The sequence below is a fragment of the Vespula vulgaris genome, chromosome 1 (genome assembly GCF_905475345.1).
Source record: "Vespula vulgaris chromosome 1, iyVesVulg1.1, whole genome shotgun sequence".
Lineage (NCBI taxonomy): Eukaryota > Metazoa > Arthropoda > Insecta > Hymenoptera > Vespidae > Vespula > Vespula vulgaris.
Window position 1 is genome coordinate 5366366 of NC_066586.1, and position 16261 is coordinate 5382626.

The 16261-nt window shown below is 41.7% G+C and overlaps 1 protein-coding gene and 1 long non-coding RNA gene across 2 annotated transcripts in view; one reads left to right on the forward strand and one right to left on the reverse strand.

Moving 5' to 3' along the window:
* LOC127064405 (serine/threonine-protein kinase 17B-like) overlaps positions 1-16261 on the reverse strand; it is a 78806-nt gene that overhangs the window by 26807 nt on the left and 35738 nt on the right. The gene's annotated exons all lie outside the window — the stretch shown is intronic.
* LOC127064425 (uncharacterized) lies at positions 12090-14475 on the forward strand. The gene is made up of 3 exons (XR_007781718.1): positions 12090-12487; positions 12566-12663; positions 13985-14475. It is a non-coding gene; the product is annotated as an uncharacterized LOC127064425 (long non-coding RNA).

Consider the following 16261-nt stretch of genomic DNA (forward strand, 5'->3'; position numbering starts at 1 on the left):
TAATGATAACGATAATAAAATTCATTATAAAAAGTACGACAGGAAATTGTCTATCTTTGTTTGGAAAAACTATGTATTATAAAAGATATCGTCCACAAGTATATACGTAGGTATGTATATATATATAATATATATATAACTATTGAAAGCACCTGACTGTAGGAACAATAAATATATTTTTTGTAGCATTATCGATCTGCTGGAACGTAATAAGCAACTATCGCGAGCGCCAATCCGTAAAGTCCTTAATTCGTTGAAGCGTCGCTTCCTGCGATCCTTTCGAAGGGAAATTGCAGCCGCAATGGTGCACACGCGCGTCTTTTAACGAGCAACGCGCGGATCCTATCGGCGTCTTTCACGTTCCAGTAGCCTTGAAACACCGGATACGCCCTCTCATCTTCTTCGTCCGCGATCGGTCTCGGCAGAAGCTAAGAAGAGAGAGGAGAGCGTTTATGAACGCAAAGAAGAAGATGAGGAGGCAGCACGCGACAAAACATCGGCGGCTTCTTTACTTGGACTATGACTTCTCGTCCTTGCAACCAATCCTGTTCTTCGTCGATAATTATTATCGAGATATTGCTCTTCGAATTCCATGCCTCCCGCGAAGAAAATCTCATTCGAATGTCATAGAATTCTAAGGACTGATTAACGTTTCGCAATGTTCTTCCATATAATATGTCGTAGAGATATATATAATACGTATGTACGTACGTACATGCATATACACCAGACACAGACGTGAATCATCATGATTTGGTTTCATATTCCAATGGAGTACAATTCGCGGAACATTTACTTCGCGATATATGTATCTTTCCCGAGTAAGCTCTTATCGAAAGTTTGGATCCTTGGAAAGGCACGTCTTGAATAGCGAATGAGGAGAGACTTTTTTTCCTTTCGTTCTTCTTCGTTTTTTTTTTATTTTATTTTATTTTATTTTTTCTTTCTTTTATTTCTTTTTTTTTTTTTTTTTTAAATGTGAATCACATATTTAAAGATATCGCGTGACTGATATTTTAATCGGGAACCTTTCGTTTCTTTCCTTATTATCCCTTACGTTGGAATAAGAAAGAAAGAAAATGAATTAAATTTCTTCAAAGACGCATTTTCTTTTCTCCTATTTCTTGATCGTCCTCCGCAAGAAAATCTTTACCCCTTATATTCTCTCGTTTCCCGACAAAGAGGAAACGAAAGTAGAAAAGAAAGTAGAAAAGTATTTTTGAAGGATTAAAGTCCGGGTAGACAGACCGATTTTACGCGTGGAAGAGTTTAGTTGGAAGACGTCGGAAGAAGAAAGAGAGATCGGTGGTCCATCGAAGTTTCGCTTCTTTGTTCACCGCTACTCTTTGGTATCATCTACGTCACGAGTCACCGGAGAAGCCTAGAGAATCTAAGGAAGAGAGTCGTAGCACTTAAGGACTTTTACGAGCTCTCCGAAGCACAAAGAAAAGTGCACGGGGATCGTTGCTACCAAGGAATATTTTTATTAACGCTTTGGATTCGAATGAAAAGGGAGGGGAAGGGAGGGAGAGAGGGAGATATAAGTAGATCGTTCCACCGCCTTGATTTCTCGATCGATGATCCATGTCGAAGTTGTACAATTTTTCGCATCATCGTTTCTACACGAAACTTCATTCTTTTACTTTAACGTCGATAAATAATATCATTCGAAAGGATTATCTCCTTTACGTCCTGACCAATTCATTTATTATTCACTTAAGAATATAATCTACGATCGGTATAGAATCTATGATCGACATAGAATTTTTGTATTCTAATATCTTGACAAATTCTTTCTCGCGAAATAAAAGAGGGGCCTTGACCGGCTGCCGCTTTCGTCGTTCCACTGCCTTACTGTCCGCGAATGTCTACGCTTTAATATTTAGCGAAGCAACAAATACTTTCACGAGTCTCATCGACCCCTTCTTCTCGAGAAGCCGACAGCGAGAGTACCTACAGGCGCTTATTATTTGTAAGTTGCCTTCTTTTCCGGAGCCTTTGAGTCTTTAAAACTGCAGTCACGACTCTACTTTAGCTGAGTATCAATTACCTTCCCTGTTCCCTCATATTTTTACACGAGAAATTTTCAATGCATGTGATCTCGAACGTCTCGTACAATAATATCACTTATTAATTTAATTTCGTATTTTCTTCCTGGTACCTTGAGAACAACATTCAATTTTCTTACGGTCCTGTCCTTATTTTTTCCCTTTTGCAAATTCCATTCGCTTTTACCTTTCAAAGAAAAGGAAAACAAAAAGTCAATTATGAGAAAAACGTAGGTAGAGAAAGAAAGAGAGAGAAAGAGAGAAACAGGAGAGGGACGAACGCATTCCTCGGCAGGTAAAAAATCCGATTTCGAGACGGGAAAAGGTTCTAAGCGAGGCTTAACGCGGTAGTCGCTCGGATGCTGTAGAAAGTATACACTTTCACCGCGGCGTCTCTCGTGCACGCGGGGTCCGAGTGCGTATGACTTTTCGAGCGCATATTAAAGCGTCTTTCCTCGAGTTATAGCCGCTTGTTCGTGTATCCCTTACCATTGCACATGCGTACAACAATAAGAAAAAGGGGAAGAAAGATATATATATATATATAATATATATACACATACATACAGGTGTAGCAAAGGAAGAACACGGAGAATAACATACAGAAGAAGGTATCGAGCAACGTTATCTCTTTGTCGCCATCTCTTTGACTCTTCTTCCTCCTCTCCTTTTTCTTTTTCCTCTTCGTTTCTCCTCGAGCTTCTTTTCGCGTCACCGATTAATCATTCGACGCGAGTGCGATATTCCGTGACTACGAAAGGATCTCATCATCATCATGAATCGGTGAGCTCGATGCGCGAACAAGAACGATACCCGGTAGGTTTAAAACAGGAACGGCCAAACTCGAAGCAAACGGCAATCCGCGAGTAAGTCCAGCGATAAAGACGACACGACTATTCCATAACGAGATCAGCATTCCTCGATGTCTCGAGGATCGACACTTTCCACCGTCCTACGTCGGCGAAAGTGCCGCGTATATCTGTTCGTCCCAATCGGGAGGAAGGCAGGCATCTCGAACATTACAATTTATAATAGCCTTCGTGCGCATAAATCTAACAAGTTCTGTAGGCATAAGTGGTATTGGGTATTGGGTTTATATTATCGAAAATCGTTCGGCAGCTAAATTTTTTTTTCTTTTTATAGAGGAGGAAGAGCCTTGTCTCGATCTCTTCTTTGCGAGAGAAGAGGTTGGCTTTCACGTTCGAATATCCACTCTTTCCCACGTCACCTAGGAGGCCACGACTAGAATCTCTCTCTCTCTCTCTCTCTCTCTTTCTCTCTCTCCTCTATCTATCTATCTCTTTTCTTTTCTTTCGCAGAGAAGCACGAAACGTACTTGAAACTACTTGGCACGGTCCCATTAAGAGCGTGCGTTGTACGTAGAAGGGCGGTAGAAGATCAATGACCCAAGGTCAAACGGAGGGTTACGAGAAGCAACAGAGGGCTATCTATGTTCGTTGCAGGAAAAGGAGAGAGGCACACCAGGAAATCGGTCCTAACACCGGGACCAGCGTCCAACGTCGTGCAACACGATGTACCCGTCGTCCTTTAAGGCATCCATTAGCTTCCTAACTACTAAACACACCAGTCGGTCCGACGACCCCTCGTGAGCTCGCCTCGCTTCCGAGCTCGAAAGCGGACACTGTGCTCCATGATGGATCCTCGTCCTCATCCTCATGCTCATCTTCTTCTTCTTCTTCTTCTTCTCTTCGTCCTCCTTCTTCTTTCTTTGGAGAAGAGAAAAAGAGAGAGAGAGAGAGAGAGAGACTCGTTCGTTTTTTTCCCATCCTTTCGTATTCCCTCTTCTTCTTCTTCTTCTTCTTCTTCTTCTCCTTCTTCTTCCTCCTTTTTCTCGGTGTCTTATTTTTCTTCATGTTCTTCTCCTTCTTTCTCCTCCTCCTCCTCCTCGGGGTCTTATTTTTCTTCATGTTCTTCTCCTTTTACTTCTTCTTCTTCTTCCTCTTCTTCTTCTTCTTTCTCTCTTTTTACTTCTTCTCGCAAAGGTAGCGACGTTCAAGGGTCATCGACATCCTCGCCCGACGACATCGTAGGCACGTCGTGTTTCCTTCGGTCATCGCGTTTACTCGCACGCGCCAGACAATTCCAGATAATATCTAACAATTTGAAAAGGAACATGGCTGGGCTGTCGTGAATGGACACGACTCTCTTCTCTCTCTCTCTCTCTCTCTTGCGCGCGTGACAGAGAAAGAGAGAAAGAGAGGGAGAGAGAGAGAGAGATGAAAAAAAAAAGAAAACAAAACAAAAAAAAAAGAAATGCTCTCTCTTTGTTCGTTCTACCTCGTTAAGAGAAAAGTCTCGTTAAGCGAGAACATACGTAATTGGGCGATAAAACCGAACGAAAAGAAAACGGATAGGTCGGAGAGAAAAATCGTGCCGTCTGGTAGAACGTTGCGCCGACGTTCTGTGTTGTGTAATCGACTAACGAGCAACGAGAACGCAACTGGAACGAATTTCACTGTATAGTTTGTATGGATACACGTAGCCAGCCGTTGCACTCGTTGCACAATGGATTTGCATTCGAGAGAGAGAAAGAGAGAGAGAAATACAGAGAGAGAGAAGGGCACCGATGAGACCGGACAGGGTGAGACGAGTGCCTGGATTGGAGGTACGAGAGAGGGTGAGATAGAGCGAGAGCGAGAGCGAGAGAGCGAGAGAGAGAGAGAGAGAGAGAGAGAGAGAGAGAGAGAGAGAGAAATCCAATGGAAGAAGGGAATATCCAACTCGACGCGCCTCGACGTTTATCCGCTAATTTCTTTAATTATCCACGGGATCCGGGCCATAATTAATGGCGACTCGTTCGGATTTCCGCGTTACCATCTCTCCTCTTTCCTCTCTGTCTGTCTCTCTCTCTCTCTCTCTCTTTATCTTTCTCTCTACGTTTAATGAGATAAAGTCAGTCAAACTACTACGACGTAGCACTCTCGTCGTTGAATTAGAAACGACGCTTGCGTCGAGTTCAATTAACGTCGAAATGCAAGATTGTCTTTTAGTTCTCAGACATTCGTAGAATTTTCATGAAACTTATCATTAATGGAGCTTGAAAAATATGTAAAGTTGATACGTATATACGTATATACATAGATATATAGAAATATGTGTTTGAATTTATGTTTAGATTAGTAAGATGGATTACGTGAAATCACGATAAAGAGGATTTAACGATCCAACAATATTCGTGAAAGGGGAAATAAGTATGTCCGGTAGAGGACGGACAATGATACGAGTCGTACGTGAAAGGTCCGAAAGACGGTCGTACGTGTCATATCAAGAGGACAAGAAGTACTTTTCCTCTTCTCCCTCTTTCTTTCTTCTTGTGACCTTCTCATAGTTGCACGCCGTATACGTGCAGGACCTGAACGAACGAAGCGAGTTAGTCAGCCACTATGTATTTATATATGTATATACATATGCATATATATATATGTATGCAAGACTCGCTAAGCCTTTCTAATCTATCTTCGAGATATTGAAAATACGCTTTCGTTGAAATCGATTTTGAAAGTGTAATCGATCGGTTCCTCATAGAATCGATCAATCATTTTGACGATCGATTAAGAACGACGACCGTCTTGAAATTTTAAATGAAAAGAAGAGAACGTACGTATCGAATTAAATAGGGGGATGCAAATCGAGTCGCGATATACCTCCGCCTTCCTCTTCTATTCCTCTTACCACCTCCACCTCCTCCCTCGTCACCCCTTCCCTCGATTATCGCTCGTTAGCCGCATTGTGCCTTCGACTCATGACTTCGACGCATATACGAGTTACGCAAGAGGCAGAACACTCGATACGACTTGCGGCTTGCCAAGATGGACCGGAAAAAAAAGTGTAGCAGATATCGTGTCGCGAGCCAGTCGCTGCTATTGCTGCTGCTGCTGCTGCTGCTGCTGCTGTTGCTGCTGCTGCTGCTATTCGTTGCAGTGCTTTAAAGCCTCTCTCTCTCTCTCTCTTTCTCTCTCACACACACACATATTCCCCCTCTCTCTATCTCCTTTTCTTTCTATCTCTATCGTATGACCGAGGAACTAGTTAAGATGATTAAATTTTTAAACTGCATCTATTATGACGACTATGAAGCGAAATAATTTATAACTATGAATACAAATTCGTAGTTATAAAGCGAAAGAAAAAAAAAAAGAAAAGAGAAATAAAAGATCTATAAATCTATATATTCGCCTATATGCATATAATTCTTTTGCAGAACCCTCATCAGAGCGCGCGAGTGCGCGGCCACGTACACGATTGCATTTTTATGATCCATAACTCGGGCTCTCGATGGCTCTCGTATAAAATAACGGCCCGGGCGTACTTCACTTTCGTCGTTATGCTCAACGATCTTGGTCCTGAGAGCCTTTTTGATTTTGCCGTGCGTGCCGATCCGCACGTAGACTCATACTTACGCGTGTACCATGACGACGACGATGACGACAACAACATAGAAAGAGATAAGCGAATAAAATTCGAATCGTGGCGGAATGGTAATTTTATAGGTGGACCCCGACCCCTCGACCTCCCTTCACCGAATATCCTCGCGAATCTCACGTAGGAATGAAACTACGAGACGCACACGTCTGCACTTCTCTCTCTCTCTCTCTTTCTCTTTCTTTCTTTCTTTCTCCGTCTCTTTCGTCATTTTTGTGCAGAAACGGAATCTCGCGCGACGTGATCCTTCTCTTCTTTAACCGCATCATCCACTTTCCATATCCTTATAAACTAGGAGGACGAAGAAGAACAAAAAAAGGAAGAAATAAAAAAAAAATAGTAATAATAATAATAAAAAAAAAAAGAAAAAGATTTAGAGAACGGACTACTTTAGAGAGGGGACAGACTTACGTACATCTACGTGACAGCGGAACCATTTTTCATTTTCATAAATCGACGATTTCCTTTCCACGAGCGTTCGTTTCAATTCCTTCTCGACCGTTCGTAAGTTAAATAAGTTACCTTTATCCTTTCGAGGAGATTAGCATCGTACGACCTTGCGAATATCTTCGAACGATTTCGCAGAACGTATTCATTTTCAAACGGTTTAGCGAAAGACTTTAACGGCACTTCAATCTCGTTGAACGAGAGATCGCCTGGAAAGGTCAAAGTTCACTCGATTATGCTCGCCGAGCGTCGATTAGCTACCACGTATACGCGCGTTCCACGACGTACATACGCGAGCCGTTCTCACAGAAGAATTTTTATTTCTCGATCGAGGATAACTTAACTTTCACGCGAATCGCGCGCTCGTTCGTTCGTCCGTCCGTTCGTTCGTTCGTTCGTTCGTTCATTCGTAAGTTCGTTGCTTAGCTCGCGGCCTTTATCGTACGTACGTAAGTAAGTAAGTAAGTACGTGTGCACGGCAAAACCAACGGAAAGCGAACGGCCGCGATTCGTAGCGGTAATGGTCTCTATCTCTTTTCCTTCTCTATCTCTCTCTCTTTCTTTCTTTCTTCCTTTCATTTTTTTCTTTCCCGTTCGTTCTTTTCCTACAAGCGATATATACCTATACAGATCTATACACAGTGGGATTTAACCTTCTAAGAGAACGCCCAGGTTACAAAACGAGCCCCTCGTTCTCGTTTCCTCGAGCTTCTCGTTTTCCTTCTTTTCTCGATGCCGGTTTATCTACGGTGTTGACCGGGTGAACGACTCTCGGCCAATCGTACGATTAAATTAGTAGGAAAGTGGAGTGAAACGTCATCTATACACATATAGATGAAGAGAGATGATGGAGAGAAAGAGAGAGAGAGAGAGTAGAAATAATTAAAAAGTAGCACCGAAGAATCGCTAAACTCATGAAATTATTCGTAATTAAAATATTAATATAAAGATAAGAAAAAATTCTGTCGAAGCAAATTCGAACAACAGATTCTCATCGAACGATGATTCTCATTCTTAGTGAAAACGTTTTCCGACACGACACGATTCGTATTACTCGATGACTCTCCGTGGTTGTGGGTTTCTAACGATCGTGAGTCTACGTCGTTCTCACTGACATTCACCGTTCGCGACCGTTTCTACGAACGATATTTCGCTCTTCTGGAAACGCGGCCTGTACTCTATCTCCTTCTCTTAACTGAGGTTAGACGAGACGAAGATTTGCAAGCCAAATGAGACCGAGGTCAAGGAGCGGACGTTCGTTCTCTCGGACGAAACTACTTCTTTCTCTCTCTCTCTTTTACGTTCGACTCTTACGACGTCTTCAAATTCTCATCGAAAATCATTCGTTGGTAAGAAGGATAAGATGGAGAAGGAAAAGGGAGAAAAAGAAAAAGAAGAAAAAGGAGAAGAAGAAGAAGAAGAAAGAACGGGAAGAGAAGAGCCCGTTCGAATCCAACAATCGTTTATCTCGAGCTTTGACTTCCTCCTGTCGATCGTTGAAATATGGCCGGTTCGGTGGACGAGCAAGTATATATACGACTCTTCTCAAAATCCGACGCGCTGACAGACACGAATAAAACGGAATGGGAGGAGACCCTGTCGGCGCCGCGATACGTTTTGTATCGGTGCATCCTTCTCGATTTTGTTCCCTCATCGATTCATCCACTTTTTCTTCTTCTTCGTCTGTTTTACTTACGAATTCGCCGAGATTCGATTAAATCTTAATATTTTATTCGATGCTAATTAAGCTCCAGTCCAGCTCGAAAAAGAAGAAAGAAATACGGTACATCTCTCTCTCTCTCTTTCTTTCTTTCTTAATCTCGTGTGGTTGATGTTTTGTCGAACGACGAACGAAAATAATTTTAATCGATTCCGGTGCATGAAAGATCACGATCGCGCGGAGGGTCAACGATAATCTTTCTTATTCCTCTTTTCTTTAGAGGGAGGAGAGGGAGGTCGGTTCACATTTTTCTGGGCATCGTCGATCGAAAAGAGACGACGACAGCATATATTTTTAGCTCGGACGGCGCCGCGTTCAAGTCGCGCGGCGTGAACTCGACTTGATCATTCTCAGCACGTAAGCGACATTACAGAAAGCCGAATCGATAAATAAAATCGATAGCCTTCGGAAACTAAATCCAGGAACTGGCTTCCTTCATGGTTACTTGTCATTCCGGTGCTCTCGGTTTTCGGCAGAGGGAGAGGACCGATCCAACCTTCTTCTTCTTCTTCTTCTTCTTCTCTTCTTCCTCCTCACCCTCACCCTCACCCTCATCCACATGCTCATCCTCATTCTCCTTCTTCTCCTCTGACTCCAACTCTGGCCCTTTCTCGTCCTTCTCGGTCGATCATCGATTTTTGCTCTTTGCAAAGGGGGTCAGCAAACTGTGGCGGTCGCCGAAGGACGCCGAGGGTGTTCTCTTTCGTCTCTCCTCTCTCTCTCTATCTCTCTCTCTCTATCTCTCTCTCTCTCGTTGGCTTTTTCTTTCTCTCTTCTTTCCACTCGAGAGTCGATCGTGCACACTTTTATCGCGCGACTTGCTTTTTACTCCGTTTTTCTCCTCGCTCGAGATTTGGAAGTCGACGACCGTGATCGCGTTCCTTCGTGGTGGAACTCGCCGGCTGGTCCGCATTAATCGCGAGAACGATAAGTGCACCTTTATCGGCCCTTTCTCCCTGCTTCTCTCCCTCCATTACCCTCTTTCTCCTCTTCCTCCTCCTCCTCCTCCTCCTCCTCCTCCTCTTCTTCTTCTTCTTCCTCCTCCTTTGAAATCCTGATTCTCAGGGGAACGACCGTAAGGCCAGGTGAATTTTACAGTGGAATCAAAGTAACGATCTCTCCTTTTATTATTCTCCATTTTAAATCGAAGAAAAACGTTTTCTCTCTTTCTCTCTCTCTCTTCCATTTTTCTTTCTTTTGCTTTCCTCCCCTCTCTCTTCTTACGAATCGAAAGAAATCTCCCATCAAGGAAGTCGTCGAATATCATCACATCATGATACTCGACGCTCTAAATCTTCTTGATACTCTCGATCGAGCATGTCCAATCGTCGAGGAGACACAATCTCTACTCGGTTTTCTAATAAATAAATTAAAAAAAAAAAAAGAGAAAAAAAGAAAAGAAAGAATAGATAGCCTTTCGTAATGTGGTTAGAGGAACCGTTAACGCTTCGCTCATTCATGGAGCGCGCATTAATTCGTGTCGTTGCTTTCTGCCTCCGTCGTAACCCGGTTATCGCTTGAGTCCATTAAAATGAATTAATAAAGGAAACCCGTGACCGTTCTCCAACGTTCTCCGTATAGATAAGGCTTTTGCTCGTGCGTGAGATAGTCCCTCGAGCCGAACAAACGTTGTAATAGTTTAGTAATAGTAGTAGTAGTAATAGTAGTACTATAATATTATTTTAATCTTTCGCACGTTATCTAATGTTGCTCTTGTGCACATATTTGCACACACACATATATATATGTATGTATAAATGACGATTATCGTGAATTTCTACAAATGTCATGTATTTCATACGCATATTCGATCCACATGAAGTTGGATTAACTTTTTGCAAAAACGGTTTGTCCAAAACGGTTGTTGTTTTTGTTGATATATACCTATCTGTGTCGGTAGTTCGTAAATTTCCATAAATGTCGTATCTTTCATACGTGTAAGCGATATATTGGCTTGGCCACCGTCGATGAATCATAATTAGCTAGGATGGAGACGAAGACGCGTCGTCGAGTTAAATTAAGGTGCGCCTTCTGTCCCTCCCGCGTGAAAACCAAATCGAGTGTCCGCCGTGCGAGTAGTGAGTCACGCGCCACTCGCCACGCGCAATCGTACGCGCGTGACTCGCGACGCGTGGGCGACCAAAAGGAAGCGACGCGGAAAAAAAAGAGAGAAAAAGAAAAAGAGAGAAGAATGAGTGCAATTCTCTCTCTCTCTCTCTCTCTTTTTCCCCCAGCCGTTCTTTCGTTCCTTCTTTCTCAACACTTTTGACTATTTTCGGCGATCTTTTTCTCTTCAGAAATTGTTCACGAGAAAAAGTCTTGCAATAGTTTTATGATCGATCGTGACTCGACGTTTCCAAGTAAATCGACTCATCTGCTCCCTTTCAAGAAAACAAACCTTCTGGAATGTCGATGTAATAAGATCGGAGCGAGGCTAATGCAATAGGTTCAAAAAGTGCAAGTCTCATTTTCCTTTAGAAATTCATCGTAAAATCCTAGTAATAATAATAATATTTTTCACATATTATCGTCTTAAACTTTTACCAATCTAGAATAAAAAGTTTTAAAAAGTTTTATCATGAACATGAGCGCACGAAAAATAAAAAATAAAATAATCCTAGCAAAGTTTGAATTCTTTCGTTTCGACGGCCTTGGATACGTTAACGTTGAGGCGAACCTGTGGCTAACATAAATTAAACACCCACTGAAATTACACCAATGACACAGAATAGAAACGAGACAGAGACATAGAGAGATAGAGAGAGAGAGAGAGAGAGAGAGAGAGAGAGAGAAAGAGAGAGGTAGATAAAGAGATAGATAGAGATAAAGAGAGAAAAAGAGAGAGAGAGAGAAAGAGGGTTGAGAGGGGAGGAAAGAGGTAGAAAACTTGTTTGTAACCTTTCACTTACTGCCGCGAAGCGATCTCTCGAATCCTTCTACGTACGTGCTCGATAAGAAATTATCGACGCTCCGCTTAAACGGAGTTATCTTTTCAAAGTGTGCAAACATCTTTACGGTACTTCGTACTAGTTTAAGGGCCCCATAATTTATATAGTTAGCATATAATTAAAATAAAAGAAAATGAAATACGCGAATTAAAAATATTGTTCTACTTAAGCAAATCAAATTATCATGGATTAATATTTCCATAGATACGTGTGTTTTATATTTATTATAGGGTTATATACGTTTCTAGTTCGATATCGAAAGAAATTTCTCTTATTGTGGAATCACGTTCACGATTTAGCGTGGATCGTGATAGATGTGAGTGCGCTCGCGCGCACGCGCTTGCTTACGCGTGCGCACGATGAGAGCCTTCTCGACGAGCAAGACGAGCTATCGAAAATCTCAAATCCCACTAACCTCATTGGCGAGCCACCAAGCGACGGTGTACGCCTGTGGTACCGATTTCTTTGAAACTCCGACGGGGAATTTATTTCTTCTTTACGTGAGACGGATATGTATGTGCGAAAAGAAGTTCGTTTCGAAAACGAAAATTTCGAAAAGGGGACAGAGCAAAATTTTGTGTCTCGTATAGATCGATAATTTTCATTGTTCTTTCCTTTTTTTTTATTCTTTATTCTTTTATAATATTATATTCATCGAAAGTTCGGAGCAATTTTGCTTTTCGATAGATCGAAAGAACGAACAACCAACGAGAAGCTGTTCAAGAGAGAAGACATTCTTAACATCTTGGATACCGAACTATTTTTAAGTATAGGCCACGTGTCCCATAAATAATCTACGTTATTAACTATCATAGTAAAGTGTAAAACACGAGTTATATGATATTTATAAGAGCGAAAAAATAATTAATGGAAAGAGAAAGGTAAATAGGTTTAACATAGTAATATAGATGTAACATGGGTCATAATTAACAAATGTTTTTTCTTTTTTATTTCTTTAGCGGTCATCCAACGAATTTCTCGAGGATAAATACAGTAATAAATGACCCTTTAGAAAAAGTTCAACGGACCGTCAAGAGTGTGCACGACGAATGTTCCGGTACGTAACAACATTACGAACCGTTATTTCAGATTTTGATATCAGCTGACGACCGATCATTTTATCATTTTTAATAGGTTTTATTCGTTATTAATATATCTTGAGTGAATGACGAATAGGATACGACAAGTGAAATTAAAAGATGCAAATTGATAAGATGAAGATAATAAATAAGTATAATACGTTCCCTCGTGATACGAAAATGATCCATTACGTTGGATGACCTCCATCGATGATCCACCGTATGAAAATTGCATTATACATGCGTGATAATTATGCATCAACTGATAGACATTACAAAGCGTTTCATGATCATATTTTTCTTATCTTTTTTTTTTTTATCATTATTATTTTTATTCCGCATAAAATAATCACAAAGGCCTCTAAATAGAAAGTCCGACGTGGGTCACCGATGGCCCACGCGGCATTCAAAGCGTTGTTAATCGCGATTCACAACGGCGTGACCGATCGACGACTTACTCGACGCTTACTTCTTTTACGGCCGAAAGAAAAACGAAAGTGCACAGGAGGAGCGCGTTCACCGTGGTGCAAGCGCCGGACGTGCAAACAAAGAAACGTTGACGCGCCAATGCAAGGCGCGAAACGTGGAACGAACTGTAGTAGAAGACTATGCGAGATCGTCTTCGGACACGAGAAATTCTCCTCGATTGGTTTTCCAACGTTTCACTATAGGATGTTTATAGAACGTAAGTTCGAGCGTGAGAACGTTTCGGAAAGAAATAAATGATTTATTTTCGCTAAGTCATCGGTCCTTCTTTTTCTTCTTCGTCTTCATCTCCTTTTCTTTCTTCTGACAATATTTTTCAAATCCTCCGTGAAGAAGATCTTTTTAATACATTGTGATATTCCATATTACAATAAATAATCTTAAGATGAAGTTTAAGATCTTCGTGGGACAACACGTCGATCGTCTGTTATTCATCGAGACTAGAAACTCGGTCACATGACGTAACACAGACGTTCTTACCCGACTAATTATTGCCATGTCTCTATTACTTCTCTTCCCTACGATTCGTCCTCCTAACTTTAAACTTGCATCGTCTCGTCGTTGTCGTCGTCGGCTTTCGCCGATGAGCAAGCGCGTGAAATTGCGAGAACCCAACTAAAACCTGTTGTAATTACTTCAATCGTGCTTCGTTACGGATCTGCACCGTCGCTTTTCTTCCTTCCTTTAACTCTCTCTCTCTCTCTCTCTCTCTCTCTTTGTTTCAGTTTCTTCTCTCTTTTTCCCTCTTTTCCTCTTTCTCTTTTTTTGCTCGGTTATTTATTATAACGAAAAGGTATTATTATTCGTTCACAGGAACGAGAGAAAGAGGAAGTTTCGGAAAGGAAGAAGAACGAGACGACGATATCAAAGATGCTCGAAGCGAAGCAAAGTGGGCGTTCGATTACGGTGCCTCGTTAAAACCGATCCTCTCGAGTGCGTTGATTAATATGGAAAGCAACACGAATTTTAGGTGCAAACGCATGGAAGAAAACCGGTTGTCGGTGGGCAATCGCGATTCGCGGCACGGTCAAGTGCGCTGGAACGTTTGTAAGAACGTCTCTCTCTCTCTTTCTCTGAAAACAAACATCTTTGGAGTAATGAGCCAAACGAGGAATATATTTATGAAGGACGATAAAAATACGCGAGACAGGAATCGCAGCTAACTTTAATTACGGCACTGAATTTCCATCGATAATGACGATGTAATGACCCCAGAACTCGGAGTTTGTTTTGTAAATACTTGAGAAGTAAACAAAAAAATAAAAAGAAAAAAAAAGAAACTAAGAAAAAGAAGGGGAAAAAAAGAAGAGAAAAGATAAGATAAGTATTTCCAATTTAAATTACACGTACCTAATCGAATACGAGTTGAAATTCACGGAAATGGATTTTCAACGCGTTAACGAGATAATCGTTCGAAAATCGCGTTTCACTAAGCGTCTCTCTTCCTATTCCCATTTCCTAGTCGCACGAGCTCGTATCTTCGAGGATATAAAGGAACTGGTTTTTCACGCGACCATGCGGCGAGGGTCGGCTAGCTAAGCTAGCTTAGCTTAGCTAGCTAGCTAGCTCAGCAAGTTAACTCACCAACGATGGGAAACCGGGATCAACCGGGAAGAGCGACATTCCAGATGATGCTGACCATCCTGAGGACGCTCTATTCTTGGAAATCGAATCGATAATCCGTTAATCGTGATAGCTTCTTTCCTTAACGACGAAGACGAGGACGAAGACGACCAACGACAACGCATTGGATTGCTCTTTCGCTTCGCGAGAATGTTTAAAGCAATTTTCATCTATTAAATCGAGTATACGAGTATCTCTTTATACGTTAAACTGCGTTCGTTTTCTATCGGTTAGGCTATATATCAGGGAGTAAAATAATTATTGAGTTAGACGGCTTTTCTGGAAAGCCGTCTTATTTTGTTGGAGATGATTGATTATGTAATTAACGATCCCGGTAATCGTAGACAGAAGAAACTCGATGGTTTAGACCGACGATTAGACGTGAAAGTTTATCACCGTGAAAGGCCGACCGACGAGGTAGGTATAGACGATGTATCAGGAGCATTGAATTTATGGATAAGCTCTCGCGCGACTTGAAACTCTCCACGGAAACGTGCCATTCGCGAACGGGAAAGAGACCGCCATCGTATTCAATGCGAACGATGCTTCGAAACAAAAGTATCGAGAAGGCAACTACTGGTTGGTTGGTTGGTTGGTTGGTTGGTTGGTTGGTTGGTTGGTTGGTTGGTTGGGTGGTTGGTTGGTTGGTTGGTTGAGGTGTGGTCGAAAGAGATCGACGTTCTCGATCTATCCCGATTGGAAATAAATACCGAAAGCCGTTAAGGACAATCGTATCCCTTTTCCATTCTTACGTCTCTCGATACCCGCTCGAAATCTCTTTGGTTTACGGTATATACATATACACCTACTTTCCGCTCTGTCGAATCCTTCCTATCGTGACTTTCAACTATCACAATAGCCGTTCGATTAAGTAATACTACTTCCTTCTATTATGCGTTTTCCTCTCAATGATATATGTACAAGCTAGATCGATTTACCGCTAAGTCGATCACGTTCATTCTTTCTTTCTTTCTTTCCTTCTTTTCTTTTTTCTTTTTCCCTTTTTTTTTCTTTTACCATCCAAGAATAGTCCGTACGGTCGTCTTACGATAAAAACGATATTGGAAATATCGTACAGACGATGTTCTCGTTTCAAAGTGCGCGAACGAGACGGATCGGACTCGTTTCCTCGTCGCTCGGAGATGATCGATCGTCCTTCTCTATCGTTGTCAATTAGATAGAAGGGACACGTCGTAAAGAGAGCAATCTTCTTTGGTATGCTCTCTTATCCTATCGGAAAAGGAGTCCCGATTTCTAACTAGGTGAACGCTCTAAGTAGCAAACGGAGAATCTACAAGTTATTTTATTTATCGGCTTTCGATCTGCGTGTACGCGTCAATTCCATAATCGTCGTTCCTGTACGTCGTCGTACTATGGTAACTCTTAATATGCAAATTTACTCCCGCATTAATTCTCATAGCCTTTCGTTTAATCGAGGCATCCGGTCGGACGCGCTTGGCTGAATCA